Genomic DNA, 12,010 nt, shown 5'->3' with positions numbered 1-12,010 from the left:
CTTCTTATAAAAATAAATCTAATAGCCTTAAACAAAGAGCTTTACTTATGGCATTGGAGTAGCTTGTATTGGACCAACCCTCCTGAGTCAACAATTATACACTCTGAAGAAAATATTTTAAAAAAGATACCAGCTGGAGTCACCTAAAAGCAGACAGAAACTGGAGGAGAGGATTCATACTTAGAAGAAAGGTATGGCACAAGGTGAGCCGGCCTTTTTTTTTTTTTTTTTAAGTTTTTTATTACCTAAAGAAAAGTAGAATAATAGAGAAAAAACCCAATGAGGGTAAAATGAAATTTAAAGTTTTTCTCATTCTTAAGTGATATAGAAGGTAACCATTTGTTTAAGTAGTAATAATAATGATGCATTGGGTGGATTTAGCTCTGGAGAAGAGAAACAAAACACAGCAGTGTCAGGAGGGGTGGGAGACAAAAATCAGGAACCCCCTGTTATAAGAGACCCATAAACACACATGTAAAGTGGTATAATGTTATTTAAAGATATACTCAGATTAATTTTTTAGAAAAATTTTATTTGACAGAGAGAATGAGAGAGAGAGAGAGAGAGCATGAGCAGGGGTAGTGGCAGGCAGAGGGCAAAGGAGAAGCAAGCTCCCCACCAAGCAGGGAGCCAGATGTGGGACTCAATCCCAGGACCCTGGGATCATGACCTGAGCTGAAGACAGACGCTTAACCGACTGAGCCGCCCAGATGCCCTACTCAGATAAATTTAAAAATGTATGTTGCAGGGGCGCCTGGGTGGCTCAGTGGGTTAAAGCCTCTGCCTTCAGCTCAGGTCATGATCCCAGGGTCCTGGGATGGAACCCCACATCGGGCTCTCTGCTCAGCAGGGAGCCTGCTTCCCTTCCTCTCTCTCTGCCTGCCTCTCTGCCTACTTGTGATCTCTGTCTGCTAAATAAATAAATAAAATCTTAAAAAAAAATGTATGTTGCAAACTCTAGGGCAATCATTATAAAAATGTTATAAAGAAGTGTATTTGATATGTTAAGAGAAGAGATAAAATGAAGTCATATGAAATGTTTATTTACAACCAGAAAAGCCAGACAGAGGGAGAGAAAAAAAATGAAACAAAAAACAAATGTAATAACAGAAAGGAGTTACAAATATGGCAGATATATTCATCTGACTATATCAATAATTGCTTTAAATGAATGGTCTAAATATATTAGTTAAAGGGTTGTTTGACTGAATAAAAAAAGACTGAAGCATGTTACCTACAAGAAACCCACTTTAAATATAAAGACTCAGATATATTAAGCATAAACAGATGGGAAAAACATACCATGCTAATGTTAAATGAAAGCAAGCTGGAATGACTATATACATTTCAGACAAAGCACACTTCAGAATATAGAAAACTATCAAGGATAAAAAGGGTCATTACATAACGATAAAGGGATCAATTCTCCAAGACATAACAATTGAAGTGTGTAGGCATCTAACAACAGAACATCAAAATATGTGAGTCAAAAGCTGATATAATTCAAAGAGAAATAGACAAAATCCACTATTACAGTTGGAGACTTCAACACACCTTTTTCAGGAATTTGTAAATCAAGCAGACAGAAAATCAGTGAGGATGTAGTTGACCTGAATGACATTATCAATCAACTTGATCTTATTGACATTTCTAAAATACTCCATCCCAAACCAGCAGAATTTACATTCTTCTCAAGCTTACATGGACCATTTGTGACAATAGAGCACATCCTGGGCCACAAAACACACCTTAACAAATGTAAGGGAATAGAAATCATATCAAGTGTGTGCTCAAATCACAATGGATTTGAATTAAAAATCAGTAATGCCAAGATAGTTAGAAAAGTTTCCAAATATCTGTAGCTTAAATACACTTCTGAATAACACATGGGTCAATGAAGGAGCCTCAAGAGAAATATTTTTAACCAAATGAAATTAAGAATACAACTTATCAAAATGTGTGGGCTGCAGAGGAAGAAGTGCCTACAGAGACATTTATAGCCTTGAATGTATATATTAGAAAAAAAGATTTAAAATCAATAATCTGAGCTTCTACAGTAGGACACTAGAGAAAGAAGACCAATTTAATCCTAGATCAAGCAGAAGAAAAGAAATAAAAATTAAAGCATAAAATAAACAAAATTGAAAACAGGAGATCAATCTAGAAAATCAATGAAATCAAAAGCTAGTGTTTTGAAAAAAATCAATACACTTGATAAATCTCTAGGCAGACTAACCAGGATAAAACCTCAATATTAGAAATAAATGAGGACTCATCTACTGATCCCATGGACACTAAAGTTTAATAAGGGAGTACTATGGTTATCTCTATGCTCACAGATTTAATAACAGAATAAATGAACTAATTCCTTGATAGACACCAACACCAAAACTCACACAGGAGAAACAGATAATCTGAATAGGTCTGATATTAAAGAAACACAATAAAAAACTAATAATGTTCAAAATGAACAGCACACAACAGGGTGCCTGGGTGGTTCAGTTGGTTAAGAATCTGTCTTCAGCTCAGGTCATGATCCCGGAGTCCTGGGATCGAGTCTGGCATTGGGTTTTTGGCTCTGCAGGGAGGCTGCTTCTCCCTTTGCTTCTCTCTCTCTCTCTCTGTCTTTCTCTGTCTCTCATGAATAAATAAAATCTTGAAGAAGAAGGAGGAGGAGGAGAGGGTGAGGAAGAAGAAAAGACACCAGGGCCATATAATTTTACTGGTGAATTCTACCAAACATTTAAGGATGAAATTATACCAATTTTTCCAACATTTCTCCCAGAAAAGACTGATTCATTAATTTAAACAAATATATACTACCAATGAAAGGTCAACTTGGATATGGGAGATTTTGATAGTGCCTCCCCAAACATAAATTACTTAGATATTTAACTAACAAAATATGTCCAAGAACTTATACACTGAAAATTAAAAATTAATGAGGAAAATTAAAGACTACATTAATGGAAAGCTGTATCACAGTTAAGAGTTGGAAAACTTGATATCATTAAGATGGCCATTTTCCCCAAAATGACCTATAGACTGATTTCTCACAATCTCAATCAAAATTCAAGTGGACTTTTAAAAAACACAAATTGGTAAGCTGATTCTTTTGAAAATACAAAAGACCTAGAAAATCCAATTTTTTATTATGTTCAGTTAGCCAATATATAGCGCATCATATAGTTTTTGATGCAATGTTCAATGATTCCTTAGTTGCATATAACACCCAGTGCTCATCACTACAGGTGCCCTCCTTTAATACCCATAAAAATATTTATTTATTTGACAGAGAGAGAGAGAGATCACAAGGAGTCAGAAAGGCAGAGAGAGGGGGAAGCAGGCTCTCTGCTGAGCAGAGAGCTCGATTCCAGGACCCGGAGATCAGGACCTGAGCCTAAGGCAGAGGATTTAACCCACTGAGCCACCCAGGTGCTCCCCAAATCTAGTTTTTTTAAAGACCAAAATTGGAGGACTCTTCAATTTTATTTTATTTTTTAAAGATTCATTTATTTATTTGAGAGAGAGAGAGAGCGCGCACACTTGCATGTGCGCATGTGTATGGGGGAGGGCAGAGGCAAGGGAGTCTTAAGCTGACATGTGCAGCCAGATCCAGGGCTCTATGAGCAGCATGATGCGGGGGCTGGATCTCACGACCCTGAGATCAGAACCTGAACTGAAACCAAGACTCAGACGCCTAACCAACGGTGCCACCCAGGTGCCCCTATACTCTCCAATTTAAAAACTAACTATAAAATCATAGTGATAAATATGGTACCATTTCAGTGAAAAGACAGATATGGAAATCAATGGAAAAAAATACAGAATTCAGAAAGAGCACCACATGTATATGACCATTCTGGATATTCTGCAAAGGAGCCAAGGCAGTTCCTCAGGGGAAAGAAAAGACCTTTCAGCAGTGTTCAGTCAAATCACTGTCTCTATGGGGAAAAGTAGCATTCCCCCTTGTATCACACCATACAGAATAATTGATGGGACAGGGATCATAGACCTAAATATATGACTTAACAATGTGAGAGTTCTAGAAGAAAACAGAGGAGAAAATATTCAGCCTTGGGAGTAGGCAATGATTTCTTAGAACCAAGAAAGCATATTTTGTAAGAAAAAAAATGAATTTGAAGAACTGGACTTTCTCAAAGTTATAAACTTTTGCTCTTTGAAGGACACATTAAGAATATAACAAGGTAAGCCACAGGCTGGGAGAACTTTCTTTGTGCAAGATTATTCCCTATGTCCATAGAAACTTGTGGTGGGGTGGAGAGGACTAAGAAGGCAAGGCAGACTAAAAACCCAAGAATGTGGTGAAAAAGAACTCTCAAAAGTATACAGAGACCAAATATGAAAGACACAAATGCAGATGTGTTGGCCAAATCCCAGAATAGGCAATGAGGGAAGTCTATTGAAGCAGACAAATAGAGGCAATCATAAGAGCTGCTACTTCCTCTAGGGAGGAGGAAATTTCTCGTTTGATACTCTAAGCAATGGTGGCAATTAAGTCAAGAAAGAGTTATATCTATAATTTATTAAGGAAATCTGCGAATGCTTGAGTGAGCCCTCGTCATTCTAAGGTTGATAGCAATCATGTCTGGTCATCTGTGTGCTGGCGCCTTCCACCTCCTCTCAGCCTTTTACTCTCCCCTTCCCTTCCCACGTGCCTGACCTGTGGTCTAAGCAGAGGTAGTGGAAAGGTTGGCGATGAAATGTTGCTAGCAGGGTCTGAGTTTGATCTGTGTGCCCATCCTTCTCCCATGTGACTAACTCCAGACCACATTCTCTTTGCCAGTGACTAGCCAATGGGCACAGAAACTTTTCCTGACCAGTTCTGGGGGAAAGTGTCTGAATATCATCTCACATCTCTTCCTAGACAGAACAGCTTTGCTATCATTTCATTAACAATTAAGACTTCAAACTGTAGTTGACTTTTGAACAACATGGCGGTGAGGAACATCAACTCCCCCCTCCCACCAGTGGAAAATCTGTGTATAACTTTGACTCCCCAAAGAGCTTAACTACCAATACTCTGGTATGGGTTGGAAGCCTTGCCAATAACAAAAAAAATTGGTCAATATATATTTTTTGTATGTTATATAGATTATATACTGCATTCTTTCAATAAAGTAAGCTAGAGGGAAAACGTGTTATTAAGTCATCAGAGGAAACACATTTATAGGACCGTACTGTATTTCCTGAAAAATATCCGCATATAAGTGGACACAGTTCAAACCTGTGTCATTTAAGGGTCAAGTGTAATGCTAACTCTTAGTTGGCTTGGAAAAGTCCAGCTAAGAGCCATGCTCCATCCTCAAGCTGCTGCCATCAGGTGGCAACCAGCAGGGGGGCTTCCGTGGTTTTGATGGGATAGGGCATACTACATGCTCTGCCTTCTGAACACATTGAAAGACAACAGATCAAACTTCTGAACACTTCAGTGAATCCTGTGTCAAGGGACATTTATGTCCCCTGACCGTCTTGCATACCTTTTATGGAATAAGATAAACTCCATTACTGTCTTCTTCCACACACTATTGAGGTTTTCAGTTAGGATTACCTAGTCCTCTACCACTTATAATTGTTCTGCCCTTACTTCAATATTTTTCTTTTTATCATCATGTCTGAGCTGCAACCGTGCTGTCATTGAGACAGTGATGTGGAGGGCTGTTCGGGGATGGAGCTATGTGAGGAGGAATTAGGGTCACTGTAACTGACCGAGTAAGGTGCAGAACAGGAAACGGGATGGCATGAGGATGACCATAGCCTGTCTTGAATCTGGGTGTCACGGCAGACTGTCCCCAGATCCTGCCTCTATAACAGATGCTCTGTTCATGTAACCCAGGAGATGGGGCGAGGTGGTAGTGAGGGTCTTTAAGGATAAGGGATCAATTTAGAATCAGACCAAAGGATCAGGGCACTTCCTCCAAAATAATGAGCATTCAGGTCCGAGTAGAAATGTCCCCAAGACCCCATAGCAGAAATGGTAGCATGTCCTTTTGTTTATGGATCAGTATAATGTGCTGGGTTTGGGACTCATCAACCTTTTTAACCGCTGCTAAATAATTGGTTAATATGGAAATGTGCATACCTGCCCTCCCAGAAAAGCCATCTGTGTACTTCCCTGGCAGCCCTGGAGGGTCTGATGGGGGGTTGTGGAGAGCCCTCCAGGCCTGTCTGACCCCAGGAGAGCAGCTGGGCTCTCCAGGGCCTATGGGGAAGGCCCTTCTCTGGCTTCCAGACAGGAGAGAGGGCTGCGCCTTCGAATTGCCAATTCAGGCACAGATGGAAAAGGCAAGCACAAAAGTGTAAAGTCCATACTCAGAAATTATATGCAAGCAGAAAATGAGGCAGCCGGGCAGCTGTTCTAAGAGAGAAAGACTCAATAGTTGCCACTTGGAGAGAGGGGAAAAAAAAAAAAAGGAGGAAAGCTACAGAAATTATTACCCTTTTTCATGTGGTCAGCAACTCTTCTCAATCTCCTGTTGCCTCTGGAACCTCATCTGACCCTGACATCTGGATGTGGCATTGATCTGGAAGCCAGCAGATGAGGCTTCACCAAGAGCAGGCTATGGGGCTCAGACTGGGTTCCCATCTGTAAAGTCTGTGTCACGAGGACCCTCCCTTACAAGGCTTATACAATGACAGATGGCCATCCAGCCAGCAAATTCATGTTCAAGGCTTACTATGTTCCAGCCAGGGCATCTGAAGAAGATCAAGACAGGATTCCTGCCCTCGAGAAGTGAAGGCTCTGGAGAAAGCACCTTCCCATTCTTAGTCATTAGCACCTTTTCTCTCTCTCACCTCCTTTAGGATCCTACTTTGTCTTAAGGGTCACTACCTCCAGGAAGCCTTCCCTAACCCACCCCTCTTCACCAACAAGCTGGCTTAGATCCCCTATTAAATACTCCTGTTGCCCCCTCTAGTCCTCTGTCATAAATATTAGCATACTTATTATTCCTTATTCAGTGTATTATTCACTGGACCTTAAGCATCAGGAATGTAAGGACCGTCTTGAGCATTGCTGCCTCCTTTTCACTAAACACAGGCCTGGCCCAGAAGAGGCACCAGAGGAAGAGTTCTTGAACCAAATTAATGAATGTAAAATCCAAATTCTTACCTCTATAGACCAGGAACCTGATGTCCAAAGAGACAAGCTTTACCAAGGCCACCAGCATGCCGATGAGTTAGACGAGGACGTGGTATCACCCTGACCCAGCCCAGTGCTCTCCTAGGAGAGGTAACTACTTCTGTGTGTCTCCGACAGTCCCTGAGTGGGAACACCTGGTCTGGAAGGCCAGGGAACATGAGAGGTTGCTATCTGATGGCCCGGAAGTTTGGGGGGGGGTCTCCTTTGTACTCTGGTCCCCTTTAGTCTCCTTTGTACTCTGCCACCACTTCCTGAGGGTGTTCTCCCTAAAACTACCAGTCTCTTAGCAAACATCAGAAATGTTGAAAAGCTGACACTCTCCCATGCCAGCAACCCCAGGCCCTACTCTCGTTGCCTGTGAGGCCTGGGTGTTTGTCAGTGGGCTGCATGAACCATGGACCGTCAAGGTCTTTGGAGAAGGCACAGAACTCAGTGCCCAGGAAACTAGCCACCAAAGGATGAATGGGACCCATCACAGCTGCACGTTAATAAGCCCAGCTGCCACATTTCATCCGGACCCGTTTTTGTTTGCTTTTAAATTTCCCCGACTCCCCCTCTTTGGACAGGCCATGTGAGGTTTGCCCTCCTGTCCTCTTGTCTGGCTTCCTCTCAAATAAGTCCTTTCCTTGCTGCTCACTGGACGTCTCGACAACGGTCTTTGCTGCAGGCAAACTGAGGCTCCATGACACACTTGGAGAGCCAGCGGGGAGCTCTCTGCCTGTGGTTTGCCAGCCCCACTGGGAACAGGAGTCCAGTGACAAGTCCAAGCAGCTGCCTAGGCTCTTTGTCCTAGGGATGGTCCCCAGGTCCCCATTCTGACTGGCCGCCGCCAACCTTTGGGGCTTAATTTAACATTTGTACAAGGAAGTGGTTTTTGGTTTCAGTCTGGACAGACATCTCTTAGGGCGTAGTTCTTGTGCCAAGGCACATGAGCTGACTTCTTCCTCCCATTTGGTTTGGCTCTCTTAGATTTCTTCCATTCGGTAGCCTCCAAATAGAGGGGTTTGGTTCTCTTCGCCTCCTTTTCTTGCGTGACTGACAAATTCTGCCTAGGAAGCCATTTGGCTTGGTCATTAAAGCCCCAACTTTTAGGGAGGAACTAGAAACTAGGAAACTGGTTCAGTCTGTGAAGCCCCAACTTTTGAAAAGGAACCAGTGCTCATGGAGGTCCTCTGGCCTTCATTTGGTTCATTTGTTGTGGCAGCTTTTGGTGTCTTTGAATAAAACCAGCCGTGTTCTAATTGGAAAGTAGGAAATGACCACTGGATTTGTGCACGCAGCTCTCTGGACTGTCTTCTCCAAAATTAGGTTTGTTTTGTTTTGTTTTTTTGCCACCCTCGTTGGCCACAATATTCATTAGACTTTAGAGAACAATGACTGCTTAACAGGGCCATAAATGGTAATATCATCTTGCACTTAGATTTGTTCTGTAAAAGAGAGAGATTTGGAAAGTGAGCCTTTAAATTTTGTTTGTGTCTTGTTTGTGTATTGTATGTGTGTCCATTTATGTTTTAAATGTGAAATATTTGCTCTGTCTCTGGATGGCATTGCTTCATTTGATGTGTGAGGACGCTCTAGTTGGTTTAAAGGCAACCACTTGTAAGAATGGGGCATTCTAGAACTCAAAGGTACAAACTAACCCAAATGTTTTTCAACTCACAGGATCTTGAGAAATATTCAGTAACTAAAGCTAACTTCAGGTTGCTGGTCATCTCCTTTGAATTATCAGCATTAAATGTAAAACTTATTCTGCCTGTGTTTGCCGAAAGTCAAGTAAGTTCATGTTATCTCTGTTGCAAACTTTTCAGAAAAGACAAAAACCCCTTAGAACTTTGTCTAATGTCTAATGAAGTTTTGTGTGTAATCTGAGAACTAACAGATGTGAATAATATTAATAAACATAATTAAGACTACTGGAAATAATAAGAGAAAGAACTCTGCATGCAAAGAGAGCAAGACTGGTTATTTAAAGAAGACAACCTAGGACAAAATCTGAATGTAAAATTGTTTCTGAAACCATCATCAGAAAGATGAAAGGTGGTTCCCAGAGAAACAGTAGATCCAACTCCCCACCAGCTACTGAGAAAACACATTTGTTATTCTCAACAGTATGTCTATCCAAGGCTATCCACAGAAATGCTCAAACTCTTTAAGATTTTTACCTTGAGCTCCAGAAACAGAGCCAATGGTTAAGCAGCTCACCCATCACTATTACACACCTGGAATCTCTGATTTGTCTAACAGAGGCACAAACAAGGTTGGAACGGAGAGAGAAAGCAACCAAAGAAGATGCTGAAGATTTCAATTTCATCAACTTGGGCAGACTACCAGAGAGGTAAACATTCAGTTTGCTGATGTAAACGTTGGGAAGAGGCGGACGAGAGGAGTGGAGAAAGGTTTTAACCAATGAAAATAACTCTTCCTTAATTAACTCTATTAAATGCATTGTAGGTGGAAGCATCTTCGAAGTATTTTTAATCTCCTATAATATTACACCAACGACCACTCAACCCATCACTATGTCTTATTATCTGAAATTAACAGCCCTTATGGTGACAATTATAGGTTTCATCCTGGCATTAGAACTCAACCACACAGCATAAAACTTGAGTTTATCCTGGAATCCTATTTAAATTCTCAGATCTCTTGGGATATTTTCCCACTCTTATATACCACCTACCATCATTTCGGAATCTGTCAGCAAGCCAAAAATCAGCATCACCACTACTAGACCTAATTTGACTAGAAAATGTGCTACAAAAATTCATCTCTTATTTTCAAATAAGAACCTCCACCCAAATTTCTAACCAAAAAGGCCTAACTAAATGACTTCTACTCCTTTCTGAATATATTAACCCTAAGCTATTCCTATTTAATTTCCATGAGTCACCTCCATAATAATGAAGACACCAGTCAGTGACCATCACTAACCACGTCCCATAATTATATAATGCAGTGATTCCCACAGCTTCTTCACTAAAAAAATCCCAAATCCCCCATGTCATAAACCACTCAATCCCCTATATCACTGAATTTAAACACAATCTCTAGGTCATCTCCCTTTAAAACATAAAAAGTTACCATTAAGTCTGTTACCATCCCTGAAAGAAATATTCCTAAAATGGTCTTGTTAGATATTCAAATCCCAGGGTACTGTTCATCAGTTATAGCCATTGTATAACCGAAAACCACAAACATTCCCCCTAAATAAATTTCAGAAACTGTTAGATCTAAAAAAGAAGCTTTCAAACACAATATAATACCATAACCAATACCACCACTCAATCCTAATCCACCATAAATCGGAGAAAGATTTGGAGAAAAACTTACAAAACTGAATATAAAATAGTACTTAAAATAAGTACAATAAATATGATTATTCCCACATGAATTTAACCATCTCTGATGACATGAAAAATCATCATTGTATTTCAACTACAAGAAAACGGGGGATGACTGGGTATCTCGGTCAGCTGGGCATCTGACTTCAGCTCAGGTCATGATTCCAGCATCCTGGGGTCGAGCTCCACATCCAGCTCCCACTTAGCGAGGAACCTGCTTCTCCCTTTCCCTCTGCCTGCTGCTCCCCCTGCTATGCTCTCTCTCTGTCAAATAAATAAATTAAAATCTTAAAAAATTTTCATCTATATTAACAACCAACAGTTGTTTACAGTGGTAAATCCCACCCACTGATCAAAATCATTAACAATTCAGTCATTGACCTTCCAGGCCCATCAGACAGAGCATGATGAACCTTTGGGTTCTCTTTTAGGAGTTTGTTCAGTTCTACAAATTTTAATAGTCTCTTCCTAGTCTTACATCATGGATCAGATAAAATAACTGCCTTTTCGTCAGTAACTCCTATCTACCCAGATGTAAACTATAGATGAATTATTTGATGTACATGCTAATGGAGCCTCCATATTTATCTGCCTTTTTTTTTTTAAAGATTTTTAAAGATACTCTGGGTCCTATACATTCTCAGAAACATGAGACATCAAGAGTTATCCTTATTATTCACAGTAAAAGCCACTGCAGTTATAGGCTACATTCTATCATGGGAACAAATATCTGAGGAGCAACTGTCATTACAAACCTTTTATCAGTTCTTCCCTAGTAGAATGGACAGAAACAGGATTCTCAGCGGAGAAAGTGATCTAGCCTGATTCTTTGCCTGCACGTTATCCTCCCATTCATTATTTCAGCTGTTCTAGTACTCTATTTACAATTTCTCCATGATTCAGAATCTAATGGCTTATTAGGAATATCATCTGAGTCAGACAAATTCCACCCATACTATAAAAGTGAAGATATTCTAGGACTCTTCTTCCTTATTCTAATACCATCTGCTCTAGTGCTATTTCCGCCTGACTGCATTGGAGACCCAGACAATAACAACCCAGCTAACCCCCTAAACACCCCACCACATATTAAACCTGAATAATACTTCTTATTTACCTATGCAATCCTTTACTCGAGCCCTAATAAATGAGAAAAATAGCCCTAACCTTCTCTTTCTTAATTCTAGCCATTATTCCTATGCTTTCTATATCAAAACAGCTACTTCTGATTATCAGTAACAGACCCAGTAACACTAACATGAATCAGAGGACAACTAGCTGAACACCGATTTATCGTGATCGGTCAACTAGCATCAATCTTATATGCTTTTTCATTACCCTGATTCTCACGTCCATTACAAGTATCATTGAAAACAATCTCAGGAAATAGAGAGTCTTGTAAACCAGGAAGGGAGGACAATAATTCTCCCTGAGAGTAAAGGAAGAAGCAACAGCTCCACCATCACCCAAAGCTGAAATTCTATTTAATATTTGTCCTTAAATAGAT

The 12,010-nt window shown here is 40.4% G+C and overlaps 1 long non-coding RNA gene across 1 annotated transcript; it reads left to right on the top strand.

Moving 5' to 3' along the window:
* The first annotated feature begins 4,070 nt into the window (after positions 1–4,070).
* Positions 4,071–9,611, top strand: LOC101692977. The gene is made up of 4 exons (XR_198945.2): positions 4,071–4,208; positions 7,141–7,252; positions 8,825–8,935; positions 9,407–9,611. It is a non-coding gene; the product is annotated as an uncharacterized LOC101692977 (long non-coding RNA).
* The last annotated feature ends 2,399 nt before the right edge of the window (positions 9,612–12,010 follow it).

The sequence above is a fragment of the Mustela putorius genome, unplaced genomic scaffold (assembly GCF_011764305.1).
Source record: "Mustela putorius furo isolate JIRA1106 unplaced genomic scaffold, ASM1176430v1.1 tig00003834_pilon_pilon_pilon, whole genome shotgun sequence".
Classification (NCBI taxonomy): Eukaryota; Metazoa; Chordata; class Mammalia; order Carnivora; family Mustelidae; genus Mustela; species Mustela putorius.
Note: the sequence above shows the minus strand (reverse complement) of the source record. Positions and strands in the feature narration are given on the sequence as shown.